We start from the raw sequence: 12949 nt of genomic DNA, 5'->3' as shown, positions 1-12949 counted from the left end.
TGGGCTGATCCCGAGCCAAAAAATACCTTACATGAGGCCTGATCTATTTTCTAAATGGGCATTTTTTTTTTGCCCAAACCTATTTTTCGGGCATCTATTTTTACTTAAACCCTCTCACTTTTCAAGCGAGTCTAACCGTGGACAAATTTTTTTGAGTATCTAATAATACATATTCTCAAATTAAAATAAATATTTGCTAACCAATTGGGATTTCAAAATGCTACATTCAAATTTTAATTTTAATTTTAATTATTAGATTTGAATAATCAGTAAAATATTTTGAATATCTAATAATATATATTTATATGTCCAAAATATGCCTTTAAATTTTATTGATAATTGTGATTTTTAATAAGTAATAATAATTCCTAATGTCAAAAGGTAAACTCATTTAACTAATTATTATAATACAAATATTTATATACAAAGAAGCTATAAGTGTTAAAAGTAACATATTTTAGATTCATTTTTAGTGCATTTTTAGGTGATTATGTGACATTAATTGTAAATCATATACTTCTAATCATTTATATTCATGTTTTGATGCTTAATATGGCACTTGGAGCAATAAGAGTGAATAATGATGGAAATTAGAACATTGGAGCATTCTGGAAGCAGTACACATGCGACAGGCTCTCACACAGGCAATCCACACAGGGCCATATCGATTTCAGGAACAATGTGCATTAACAACTGGAAGTCACGATTTTTAGGGGATTTTTTGGCACTTTAAGAAGATATAAATAAGGAAATAATAATAATAAGCAGTCATTGAGGGATAAAAAGAAAATTACTTAAAGAACACCATTGAAGTCGATTTCCAACAAGGTTCAAGAGCCCAACCTGACTCCCAAGGGAGTTATCATGGATTTCTTTTATTTTAGTGGTTGTATTGTATTTTTGGTATTTATTTTTGCAATTATGAACTAATTCTCTTAATACTTAAGGGAGATGAACCTTAGGATGGATTTTATTGTTTGATTTCTATGTTTATGTAATAAAACATTGTTTATTTGTTTTCAAATATGAATGCTTAATTATTCATGGTCGATAATTTTAGAGCATTAATCCATGTTTGATGTGCACAAGTCTGAGGTTGAATAGACCCTTATTGTGATTAGATCTTGTATAATTGAATGGAGTTGCATGCAGTTCTAGAAATGGGACGACATATATCTATCGAATTAAAGTCATACCTAATAAGAGGATTCATAGAGCGAATTAATGCAATAATAGGAGTTTTAATTAGAAAGAAATTCAATTATTCAACGTAAAATTAGTTGCTCTTATGCTCGAAAGAGATATTAGCATAAATTAGGGATTCCTATGGATCAAAGAACTAAGAAAAGAAATTGCATAAATTACATTGAGAATTATAGATGAAATCTAGGTGAATTCTTATCTAGGTATTGTTTTTGTCACTTTGTTGATCTTTGACTGATTTTGTGTTTTATTCTTTGATGCATTCATTAGTTAATTTAATTTTAATTAAGTTCTTGAATTATTAGGTTAAATAATAAAAAAGTGATAATTACTAGTAATTGTAGCCCTCGAGGTAATAATATATGTGCTCACTATCACTATACTATTTAATTGATAGGTGCACTTACCTTAGTTGGAGAGACCAAAGATAAAATTAGAGACGAATTTAAAGTTTATGTGATTAATTTTTTTAAAAAAATATATCCTAAACTTAGGAAAAACTATATTTCTGAGTCTGAAATAAGTTGAAGATATATTATATATATTCTATATATAAGTATATAAAATATAAATTATTTGTACATGAAATAATAATTAAAAATGTAATAATAAATTTTAAAAAATTTAAAAAAATCACTAATTGATCAATCGAGATTCAAGGGTTAATTTCAAGGTTTATAATGGTCGTGCATGGGTGAACAACACTATTGTGAGGACTAGAAGAAAAGGTTGTGATGATATTTGATGAAAAAGCTTGAAAGTTTTGGCTAATTTTGTGATGAGATTGCAAAAGGATAATTAATGAGATTTTGGTGAAGCATATGGTAGGTTTATACAAAGATTAAACTTCATTAACGATTAGAGATAATGAAAAGTTGATGTGATTAATTGTATTATTATAAAAGTTAAAAAAGATTAAAAATGGTTGTTAATTAAGGCTTAAATGTCGATTTTATGGTATTCTAATTTTCAATGTAACAATTATGTCGTGCATAATACGAATAAAGACTTATTTCTGAAATTATTTACTGAACACCTTTTTTTTTTGTATGTGTTTAGATTAAATTTTCAAAAAATATCATTTTTTAAATATTACAAGAATAAGCCTTTATAAAGACCTAAAGTGGTAGCATCATTTTTATTTTTATTTTTTGGTGCGGCCAATTAATGTAAAAATAAAACTTACAAAATAGATATTTATATAGATCTAAAGTCTCATTTCCCTTATTTTCTTAAGTAATATGAGATGTGAGTTATGTGTAGATATAGACTTATGAATGAATGGTTTGCAGCTTGTTTTTAGACAATATCTGATTCCTTCATCTTTTAACTAACAACATAAGATTAAAGACTATACTATATTTTATATATGTATTTTTTACTTATAGAGTTTAAATTTTTTTACAAAAGTTAACATTTGTTACATTATAAATAAAATTTTTAAACTCTATAAGTAATAAAATTATAAAATATAATATGAGTGTAGTAAAATATTTAAAAAATTACTAATAGTTGAGTGTTCATTTTGCAAGTTTTTTTATAATTCGATAGCCAAAAAATCATAGTTAAGTAACTACTAATGTAATTTAATCTAGATATAAAAATACGAAAAATAATTATTATATTTATGTATGTCAAAACCATTTTTAATTTTGAAAAAACAGGGATCGACTTTAAAACAAAGTATAGAGTCGCCACCGATCCTTTTCCAAGGTATGATCGGATCACCTTGAGATTGATCATTTTAATAAAACATTTTGATTTATTAAAACAATAATTTTGGGTCTATGAAATTCAAAAAAAAAGGGTTCGGGAGTCGGTTACGCACGAGGAAGGGTTAGCACTCTTGAAACGCCCAAAATTGGTACCAATTGATTAATTAATGTCCTAACGTTTGAAAATTTGAAGAAAAATGTTAAAACATGATCCTTTTAAAAATGTGCGAACAACTCGAGTTAGATTTTAAGATTCACTCGTTCCTAAGGAATAAAATACCACATCCAGTACGTTAGTATACGATATTCTAAGCCTCCAAAAAACTGAGATCACCTCATAATTTTCAAAACATGCAACAAATTTTAAAAGGGTATTCGGCTATTTGGTCAAACGGTAAATTGAAACTCAGCACGTTAGGGCACAATTTTCTAAATTTCCAAACACAAAATATTGCCTTGTTAAAAAACTCTTTGAGTAAAATGCAATAATTAAATGAAATGCATTTATTTAAGATTATGATTCATTAATAAAACCATTACACCAATGAAATATAAATGCAAATGCTAAATGATAATACACATTGCACGACATGCCAACCTCCAATGCAAATATAAATGGTTTAGGAAAAATGTAATAATAACATAACTAATATCTCACATAGTACTAAAACAATGTCAAGGATTACATAAAAAGAATGATTAAATATGGAAATTTCAATCTAAAAAAAAGAGGTAAATAACGGTTCAAAAAACAAAAATATATATACGTAAAATAAAAGCTAAGAAACAAAACAAGACTTTATATAAAGAAATCAAATATATAGTAAAGTATATAAAATTAATGACATATATAAGAAAACATTTTTTAAAAAAAAAACTGATGAAATTACAATGGATAATATATATGTATATATAAATAAAATAAAACATCAAAAACTTGAGTAAATAGTGAAGCAATTTAAAAATGAATTGTGTGATAAATTTTACAAAAGAATAATATATACACATACATGATAATATAAGTTAAATATTTAAAATGAATAAAAACCATAAAAAAATAATAAAACAATAAAAAAATAAATTTTGAAATACAATTTTAAAAACAATGTAACATACATAAGAGATAGTAATTAATAAGTCGAATAATATATATATAAATGTGTAACAATTCAAAAATAAAATTCAAGACTTTAAAAGTAAATAATCATAAAAAAATGATACATATAAAAAAAATATGAAAACAGTTGTAACTAACTAATATATATAAATTTCTAAAGTTGATAATATATAAGCTTAACATAAATAATATACATGAAAGAAAATTAATTGAAATAAACAATATATAGGGAGATTCAAAATAAATAATAATAATAATAAGTAATAAATAAATAAATCAAGAAAGGTTAAGGACCAAAATAAGATGTGCACAAAAGGACAAGGATTAAAAATGGAAATGTTCCAAATCACAAATCGTACTGCACAAGCGCAGACTAAATTGAAATATCGCGTAAACTTCAGGGAGAAATTGAAAGAAACATAATAGGGACAGATTAAAAGTGGCGCAAAATAGGAAGGACTGGTCGTGCAAATTACCCATTTAAGGGAAACATGTGCGGATCCAGCCTGTCAACGCGCAAGCTATTTCTCCCCCCCCCCCAAATGCTGTTAAAATTTAACACAACCTTTATTTTGTTCCTTTTTTTTTAAAAAAATTAAAAACCTTTTAGAAAACCAAAGTTTTTTTAACCCCTTTCTACTAGGGCTTCAACCCAGGAACGAGCAGCCACTGAACCACCACCATACGGTGGCCGACAGCACACAGACGATGGTTGATTTCGCCAACGGAGGAGAACTCCGACTGTGCCCACGGTGGTTTGGTAAGTTGTCTCTCTTCTTCTCATTTTATTACACTTTGCACATCAAGATAAATAAAAAAACTCAACAAAACCAATCGACAATAATCTTTCAAACTTTCTTTGCTCTTGTTTCTTTGCAATTGATTCTTGTGTATATTTTTGTATTCTTTGTAACAAAAAAAAACATTACATAGTTGTGGCTTTATATAGCCATTTTACAACTGTTTTTGTGCACATTTGCAGGTATGGCAAACGTGGCTTGGATGTGGTACGTGGGTGCATGGTGAACGGTAGTGGAGAACGTGGGTAGTGGTGGTTGAATGTGGGCACATGGTGGCTGAAGGGAGGCAACAAATCTAGGGTTTCCCTCTTTGCTGAAAAGTTTTGTGGGCTAGGGGTTTTTTTTTTAAATTTGGGTTTGTTTAATGTAATTGGTTTCTATTTTGGGCCGGGCAAAAATTTGGGCCCTACAGCTGCCCCTCTTTGTTCATTGTCGTGTAACGAGAATTGAGCAAAGACCTTAAAAAAGACCAATTTTGCTTAGTTTCGCCAGTTTTTGACTTTCTTTTGGTGCTTTTGTTCCTTTAAATAACCTCGTTCCTAGTCCACTGCATCTTCAGAGGTGTAGGAATTAGTACTTTGACCTGCTCTGATGTAATTTCAGGGAGATAAAGTTAGCTATGATCTGCACCACTACTATCTCAAGGAGATAAGATCTACAATCCTCAGCCTGCTCCTTTGCAACCTCAAGGAGATAAGGCTAGTGACTTAGAGCTGCTTCCCTACTGCTTCAGGAAGATATGAACTACAATCTTCCACCTGCTCTCTTGCTGCTTCAGAGAGATAAGGCTGGTGGCTAAAATTTGCTCTATTGCCGATACATTGAGATAAGATTTGCCATCTTCGATCTGCTCCACTACTGCTTAGGGAGATAAGATCTGTAATTTTCAGTTTGCTCCTCTGCAACTTTAGGGAGATAAGACTTGTATCTTGAGCCTGCTCCATGCAACCTTAGGGAGATAAGACTGGTGGCTTAAATCTGCTCTATTACCAATACATGGAGATAAGATTCGCCGTCTTTGATCTACTCCACTATTGCTTAGGGAGATGAGATCTGTAATTTTCAGTCTGCTCCACTGCAACTTTAGGGAGATAAGACTTGTATCTTGAGCCTGCTCTACTGCAACCTCAGGGAGATAAGGTTGGTGGCTTAAATCTGCTCCATTGCCGATACATGGAGATAAGATTCGCCATCTTCGATCTGCTCCACTACTGTTTAGGGATAAGATCTGTAATTTTCAGTCTGCTCCACTGCAACTTCAGGGAGATAAGACTTGTATCTTGAGCCTGTTCCACTGCAACCTCAGAGAGATAAGGCTGGCAGCTTAAATCTGTTCCATTGTCGATACATGGAGATAAGATTCGCTGTCTTCGATCTGCTCCACTACTACTTAGGGAGATAAGATCTGTAATTTTAGTCTGCTCCACTGCAACTTCAGGGAGATAAGACTTGTATCTTGAGCCTGCTCCACTGCAACCTTGGGGAGATAAGGCTAGTAGCTTAAATCTACTCCATTGCCGATACATAGAGATAAGATTCGCCGTCTTCGATCTGCTCCACTACTGCTTAGGGAGATATGATCTGTAATTTACCGGTATTGCTACACCGTCTACTGATGGACATGTCCTGTAGACTCAGTTTCATATGCCTATGTTTATGCCAAATGATTAGGATGCTATGATCAGAATGAATCAGATGCTCCTAGCTAAATGCGCTATGAATGATATGAATGTAGAAATGTCATGAGAATGATTCCTTTTTAAATGCTTAAAGTGTCATTACTCGTTCTGTCACTAATGTGTTAACCTGCCTTCTTTACTCAGTTAGTATCTTTGACAGAAAATCATCTTCTTCAATCCATCCCACTACACTTCAGGGGTATAGGATTTGTACTATCTTCTTCAATCAAATAATCTATTACACCCCTCTCTAGGTAAAATGACCAGATGCGTATGCAAAATATCAATTTTCTTTTTTTGAGCATGGTCCCATTTTAATGCTTGGGTGAACATTGCTCGTTATTCGTCGAGGTTGTATCACCGATTAAATGTCTTGTCTTTTTGTTCAACTAATAAAAAGTCCAAAGAGATAATCATCCTTCTCCAATATTTCCAACCCTTAGGCTTGGTGAGTTCTAAACAATAGTCCTGTTTTAGGTTCATGTATTATTTAGAAGCTTCTAAAGTAATATGCGAAACTCTTTTTATGAAAGTATTATTAGTCCACTAATCGTTATTTCAAAAATGCTTGAAAAAGATTATAACAATGGACCAGAAGAAAATTAATTAGGAGCATAGCTCGAAGCAAGTAAGTTGATCATGGAGAGCAAATTTAATTAAAAAAGAGATTTATTAGGACGTATCTTGAAAAGAATAAAGTAATAAGATAGCAAATTCAAAAATGGGTAAAATGGGGAACTAGGTGCCCTAGATAACGCAGCTTGAGCTTCTCTGTTCCAACTTCTTGAGACCATTTTGAACTCAATTTGTGTTTAGGGGATCCGAAGTACTTTTTCGATGCCCCAAGACGTATCATACTTCTTCATTGTTAATTCAGGTATAGCAAGACTACTATATGCCCCACTTTGATCCAAATTTGAGCCGCCCTTTTTAGGTTTTCAACTCAAATCCCCTTTTGTCTCAAGGCACCCTTTGCGGGTTTTCGCCTTGGCCTCTCCTTTTTCTTTTTTCACTTTTTTTTATTTTTTTATTTTATTTTTATTTTTTGATTGATTTTTTTATTTATTATTTTTTGATTTTTTAAGGTCTCAAAGCACCATTTACAGGTTTTCACTTTGGCTTCTCCCCTTTTAGGCAAAATACTTTTGAATTCACCGGATCGGACAGATCTTTTTCATCCATCTTGGTTAATATCAACACTCCTCTAGAACAGACTTTCTTTACTATATAAGGTCCCTCCCAGTTTAGCATGAATAGGAAGGATCTTCTTCAATATCAGGTCCCTCTTGTCGTAAGCCCGTATCATCATGACGGATATCCTTTAAATTCGACTGATCATGTCGGGATTGGATCTATTCTGCCTTATTCAATTTTAGTCCTGACAAGACTCGGAGAAGGTATAATGGACAAAATACTTCCATTCCACAAACCAATGAGAAAGGCGTTGCCTTGATGAAAGTCTTAGCCGACATTTGATAAGTATAGAGGGTAAATGGTAACTTTTTTATGCCACTTTTTACAAGTCTCGGTCACCTTCCACAATCTTTTTTTTTTGTTGTTTTTGTTTTTCCTTTTCTCTTTTTTGTTTCTTTCTTTTTGGCTGCCTTTGCTGTATTAGGATGTCATTTAATCTTTGAACAGACTGCAAGATTTTGACATTGTGCAGTTGTATTAGACATGATCTCTTCTGGCATTCCTTGTCAGCACTTGATCTTTTTAGTTTTTTTCTTTTTTCCTTTTCTTTCCTAAAATTTGATGACTATTGACTTTGTAACATTGGCATATGAAGTGACTTTCCCCCTCTTCATGAAGTAATTGATGACCCCAAAGATGAATCAGCATCAGTTAGAAGCCTTTGACAAGATCGGCCCCATAATATCCATGCCCCACATATAGAAAATCTGTGAAGAAATGGAGGTGACACATAAGTCTTGTCTTCCTCCATTTGGCATTTATGGCATAAATGATACAATCCCCTTCCATGGTGGATTAACAGTACCCAACCCTCGTGAAATCCCCTTCCATGGTGGATTAACAGTACCCAACCCTCGTGATTAGCCTGGTTAACGTAAAACCATTAGCATGTGTCCTTCTAACACTCGTATGGACCCTTTTTTTAGCATCCACAAGTCTTAGTAGCCCAGGCATATCTTGATACAATCATGCGAAAACATCTTTAAATTCTTGAAATAACTCAATGATGTCTCGTTTTGTCTTTGCGGTGATGCTGACTCCGATCTTTACCTCTTTCTCTTTTCCAAGGCTCATTGTCCATTGACTTTTTGTAGAGTAGGATTTGTTTTTCATCTTGTTCTACCATCCTTAACAAATTAGGAAATAGGTTACAATCTCTGTCATATTCAAAGTCCTTAAATCCACCTAAACACATATTTCACCCAAAAGGGAGTCAGTAACAACGTTGCTCATGTCATTGATATATAGGGACCTATTATAGGTACGAAGGCATATTCCAAAGAATAAATGATTTTAAGGATGATTATTTGTATGGTATGATTACGAATGAAGAATAAAAGAATATTTGAAAAAGAGTCCAAAGAACAAAAGAATGTATACTATGAAATGGAAAGAATGAAAGAATATTTGTTCAAAAAAATACATTTTATTAAAATAAAAATTCTGGATGCAAGCCTATTTCACAAAACGATTCTTATTGCCTCTATGCTTAAAGCAACAAGTTTGTTTTGAATATTACTCTAGATTAGCTCTAAAAATACAAGGATCTCTTTCACAGTCCCATTGTTCAAAACACTCCCAAGTACGCAAGGATTTGAAAACTTTTATTCCCCGATTCTCTCTTCGGATATGTCATTCAGATTCCCCGATATTCCTTCCAGGCCTTTAACTTGTTCAAGGTATTGCAACACTTTTACGCCCACTTTCAAATATCGCATTTATTGTATTGTCAGAACGATTAGGTTTTGAGGAACCGTCGAACTTTACAATTCCCATTTCAATGAACCTTTAGACCAACTTTTTAAATGTAGTGCAGTTTTTGGTTGAGTGTCTCATTTTTCCCGCGTGGTACTCGCATTGAGCATTCTCATTATACCATTTTGGGAACGGCGGCTACATGGGTTCCAAGTAAAACGAAGACACCACATACACATCAAAAAGATTCTGATACAACTCCTTATATAACATCGGGATGGGTATAAACTAGAGCCTTTCTGTATTTGGCCTCGCATTGGATTCCTACCTTGAGGAGCTTTGATAGCTAGTGGTTACAACCCTCGGCTGGCCCATGTTGACCAATTTGGAACGCCCCTCTCATATTATTCACTTCATTTTTATTTCTCTTTTGGGTTGATCTCTTGGTGCTTTCTCTCACATCTATCTTCCCGCTCCTTATTGCGTTTTCAATCAATTCGCCAGACATTACCATATCTGAAAAGCTCAGAGTAGTGCTTCCCAATATATGGTTAATGAACGGGGCTTTCAAAATATAGATGAAAAGCATGGTAGTCTCTTTTTCTAGAAGAGGTGGCTGAACTTGTATGGCAACTTCCCTCCACCTTTGGGCGTATTACTAAAAACTCTTATTCAATTTCTTTTCCATGCTTTATAAAGTGATCCTATTAAGAGTCATATCCATCACATGATTATACTGTTTCATGAAAGCTTGTGCTAGATCTTTCCATGAATTGATCTAGGTACGGCTCAATTGGTTGTACCATTTGGATGCTGCCCCAACCAGACTTTCTTGGAAACAGTGAATCAATAATTGGTCATTATTGACATACTCAGTCATTCGTCTGCAAAATATGGTGATGTGAGCTTCGGGACAGCTAGTCCCGTTATACTTTTCAAATTTAGACATTTTGAATTTGTAGGGAAGTATTAAGTTTGGAACCAGGCTCAGGTCCCTGGCGTCAATTCCGTGATAATCATCAGTATTTTTCATCGCCTTGAATTTTTCATTCAGCCACTTGTATCGATCTTCCAGTTGCTTTGGGAGTTCCCCATTTGCCTTTTCTACCTCCGTCATGTCATCCAGATCAGGGACACTGAGATTTACTGGATTGTCTCCAGAGCCTAAGCCTATCGGGAAGTGTGTTAATGCCGAAACGCCGACTTGATATTGAGGACCAATATTGACGGACACCCTACGTGGATATACATTGGGTTGTGTTGGGTATTTGTTGGGGCGAAACCCGGTAGATAAACAGGGTCCTCACTGTCATCCCTAGGGTTGTCCATAGGGCTCTTTCCTTTTTCTGGCCTTCCAAGCAATAACTGGGTTAACTGATTTACCATGTTCTTTTGCGATTCTAACATCTGATCCTTCATATCCTGCTAAATCTTGGCCAGTTGCTCTAGCATCTGTACTTGCAGTCGATCCTGCATTTCCTTCTGCTTTTGTTCCAGTTTTTCCAACCTTTGATCCATAACTTTAGTTTTTCTCCGTGTGTAGTAGTGATGTTCCAGGGTAACTATAACACGATTTCTAATTAATTAGGGCTTTTTTGTGAAATTTAATGCACATGATGCGATGTAATGCAAATGCATGAAATGAATGCAAAAAGAGACGTTGATTCTGGTTCAATTCTATTAGAACAACTTTCTAGATAACAAATCTCTTTACATAAAGCGGAAACATGTACGGCCTTGCCCGTATACTCCAAGCGAAGACATCAATCTTTTTCTTCATACGCTAAAATCAAATCTTGCGAGTTATATCCTTTTTGCTTGATCTGGACTACGGCTCCTTGCTCACTCATCCTCTTGATGCTCGTCAACTTCTTTAAGTAAGTCGAGACATTGACGGTTCCAGAATAATCTTTGTTGGCTTGAATCTTGAAGCCAAGTCATGTACTCCTTTGTGGACTCTCATCCTTCTCCTCTTTTGTTTACTCGGACCATGTTCGGACGACCGTATTGTATTCCATTTTATCAAGAAATTCATTTTTCATGACAAGCTCTCTATTTAGCAATTAAACATGAATCAATACCTCTTTTCTATGATGAAAATGCAATGCAATCATAACCAAAACAAAAGAAAACACGTCAGTACAAATACATAAATAGCAAATAGAGCACTTACTTGGGTAACCACTAGGGTTTGGAGTGGCTCTACCTAGGGTGGGCTCTTAAGGCTCGCTATATGCAGTTTGGTTCTAAAGACAGGGTACCTGAACCAGCAGATTCCTCAATCCTCACCCATTATAGGCTCATGTGGATCGAGTTCAGTTCAGGAGAATACATTTCCCTATGGCCATGTGGAGGTGAAAACCTCACGAAGACATAGGTATGGATGTATCCCGAAAGCAATTCACTAACCCATGCGGAGGTGAAAACCTCACGAAGGCATAGTTTCTCACTCTCACTTAAAAGGTGTGACCACAACGGTCATGCAATATGATGCAGGAATATCCTACGTATCTCAAATCACAACAAACAAATGACATGACATCAACAAATGCGACAAAAGAAGCACGATTTTTTAAATAAAATTTTCAATTTTTCGTACGGCTTGACTCTCTTATTGGTCCCTAGCGGAGTCGCCAAGTTGTCGAAACCATTTTTAATTTTGAAAAAACAGGGATCGACTTTAAAACGAAGTATAGAGTCGCCATCGATCCTTTTCCGAGGTGTGATCGGATCACCTTGAGATTGATCATTTAATAAAACATTTTGATTTATTAAAACAATAATTTTGGGTCTACGAAATTTGAAAAAAAGGAGTTCGGGAGTCGGTTACGCACGAGGAAGGGTTAGCACCCTCGAAACGCCCAAAATTGGTACCAATTGATTAATTAATATCCTAAGGTTTGAAAATTTGAAGAAAAATGTTAAAACATGATCGTTTTAAAAGTGTGCGAACAATTCGAGTTAGATTTTAAGATTCACTCATTCCTACGGAATAAAATACAACATCTAGCACGTTGGGATACGATATTCTAAGCCTCCAAAAAACTGAGATCACCTCATAATTTCCAAAACATGCAACGAAGTTTAAAAGGGTATTCGGTTATTTGGTCAAACGGTAAATTGAAACCCAGCACGTTAGGGCACAATTTTCCAAATTTCCAAACACGAAATATTACCTTGTTAAAAAACCTCTTGAGTAAAATGCAATAATTAAATGAAATGCATTTATTTAAGACTATGATTCATTAGTAAAACCATTACACCAATGAAATATAAATGCAAATGCTAAATGATAATACACATTGCACGACATGCCAACCTCCAATGCAAATATAAATGATTTAGGAAAACTGTAATAATAACATAACTAATATCTCACATAGTACTAAAACAATGTCAAGGATTACATAAAAAGAATGATTAAATATGGAAATTTCAATCTAAAAAAAGAGAGGTAAATAACGGTTCAAAAAACAAAAATATATATACGTAAAATAAAAGCTAAGAAACAAAACGAGACTTTATATAAAGGAAATCAAATATATA

The sequence above is a fragment of the Gossypium hirsutum genome, chromosome A04 (assembly GCF_007990345.1).
Source record: "Gossypium hirsutum isolate 1008001.06 chromosome A04, Gossypium_hirsutum_v2.1, whole genome shotgun sequence".
Classification (NCBI taxonomy): domain Eukaryota; kingdom Viridiplantae; phylum Streptophyta; class Magnoliopsida; order Malvales; family Malvaceae; genus Gossypium; species Gossypium hirsutum.
This window is presented reverse-complemented; position numbering follows the sequence as displayed.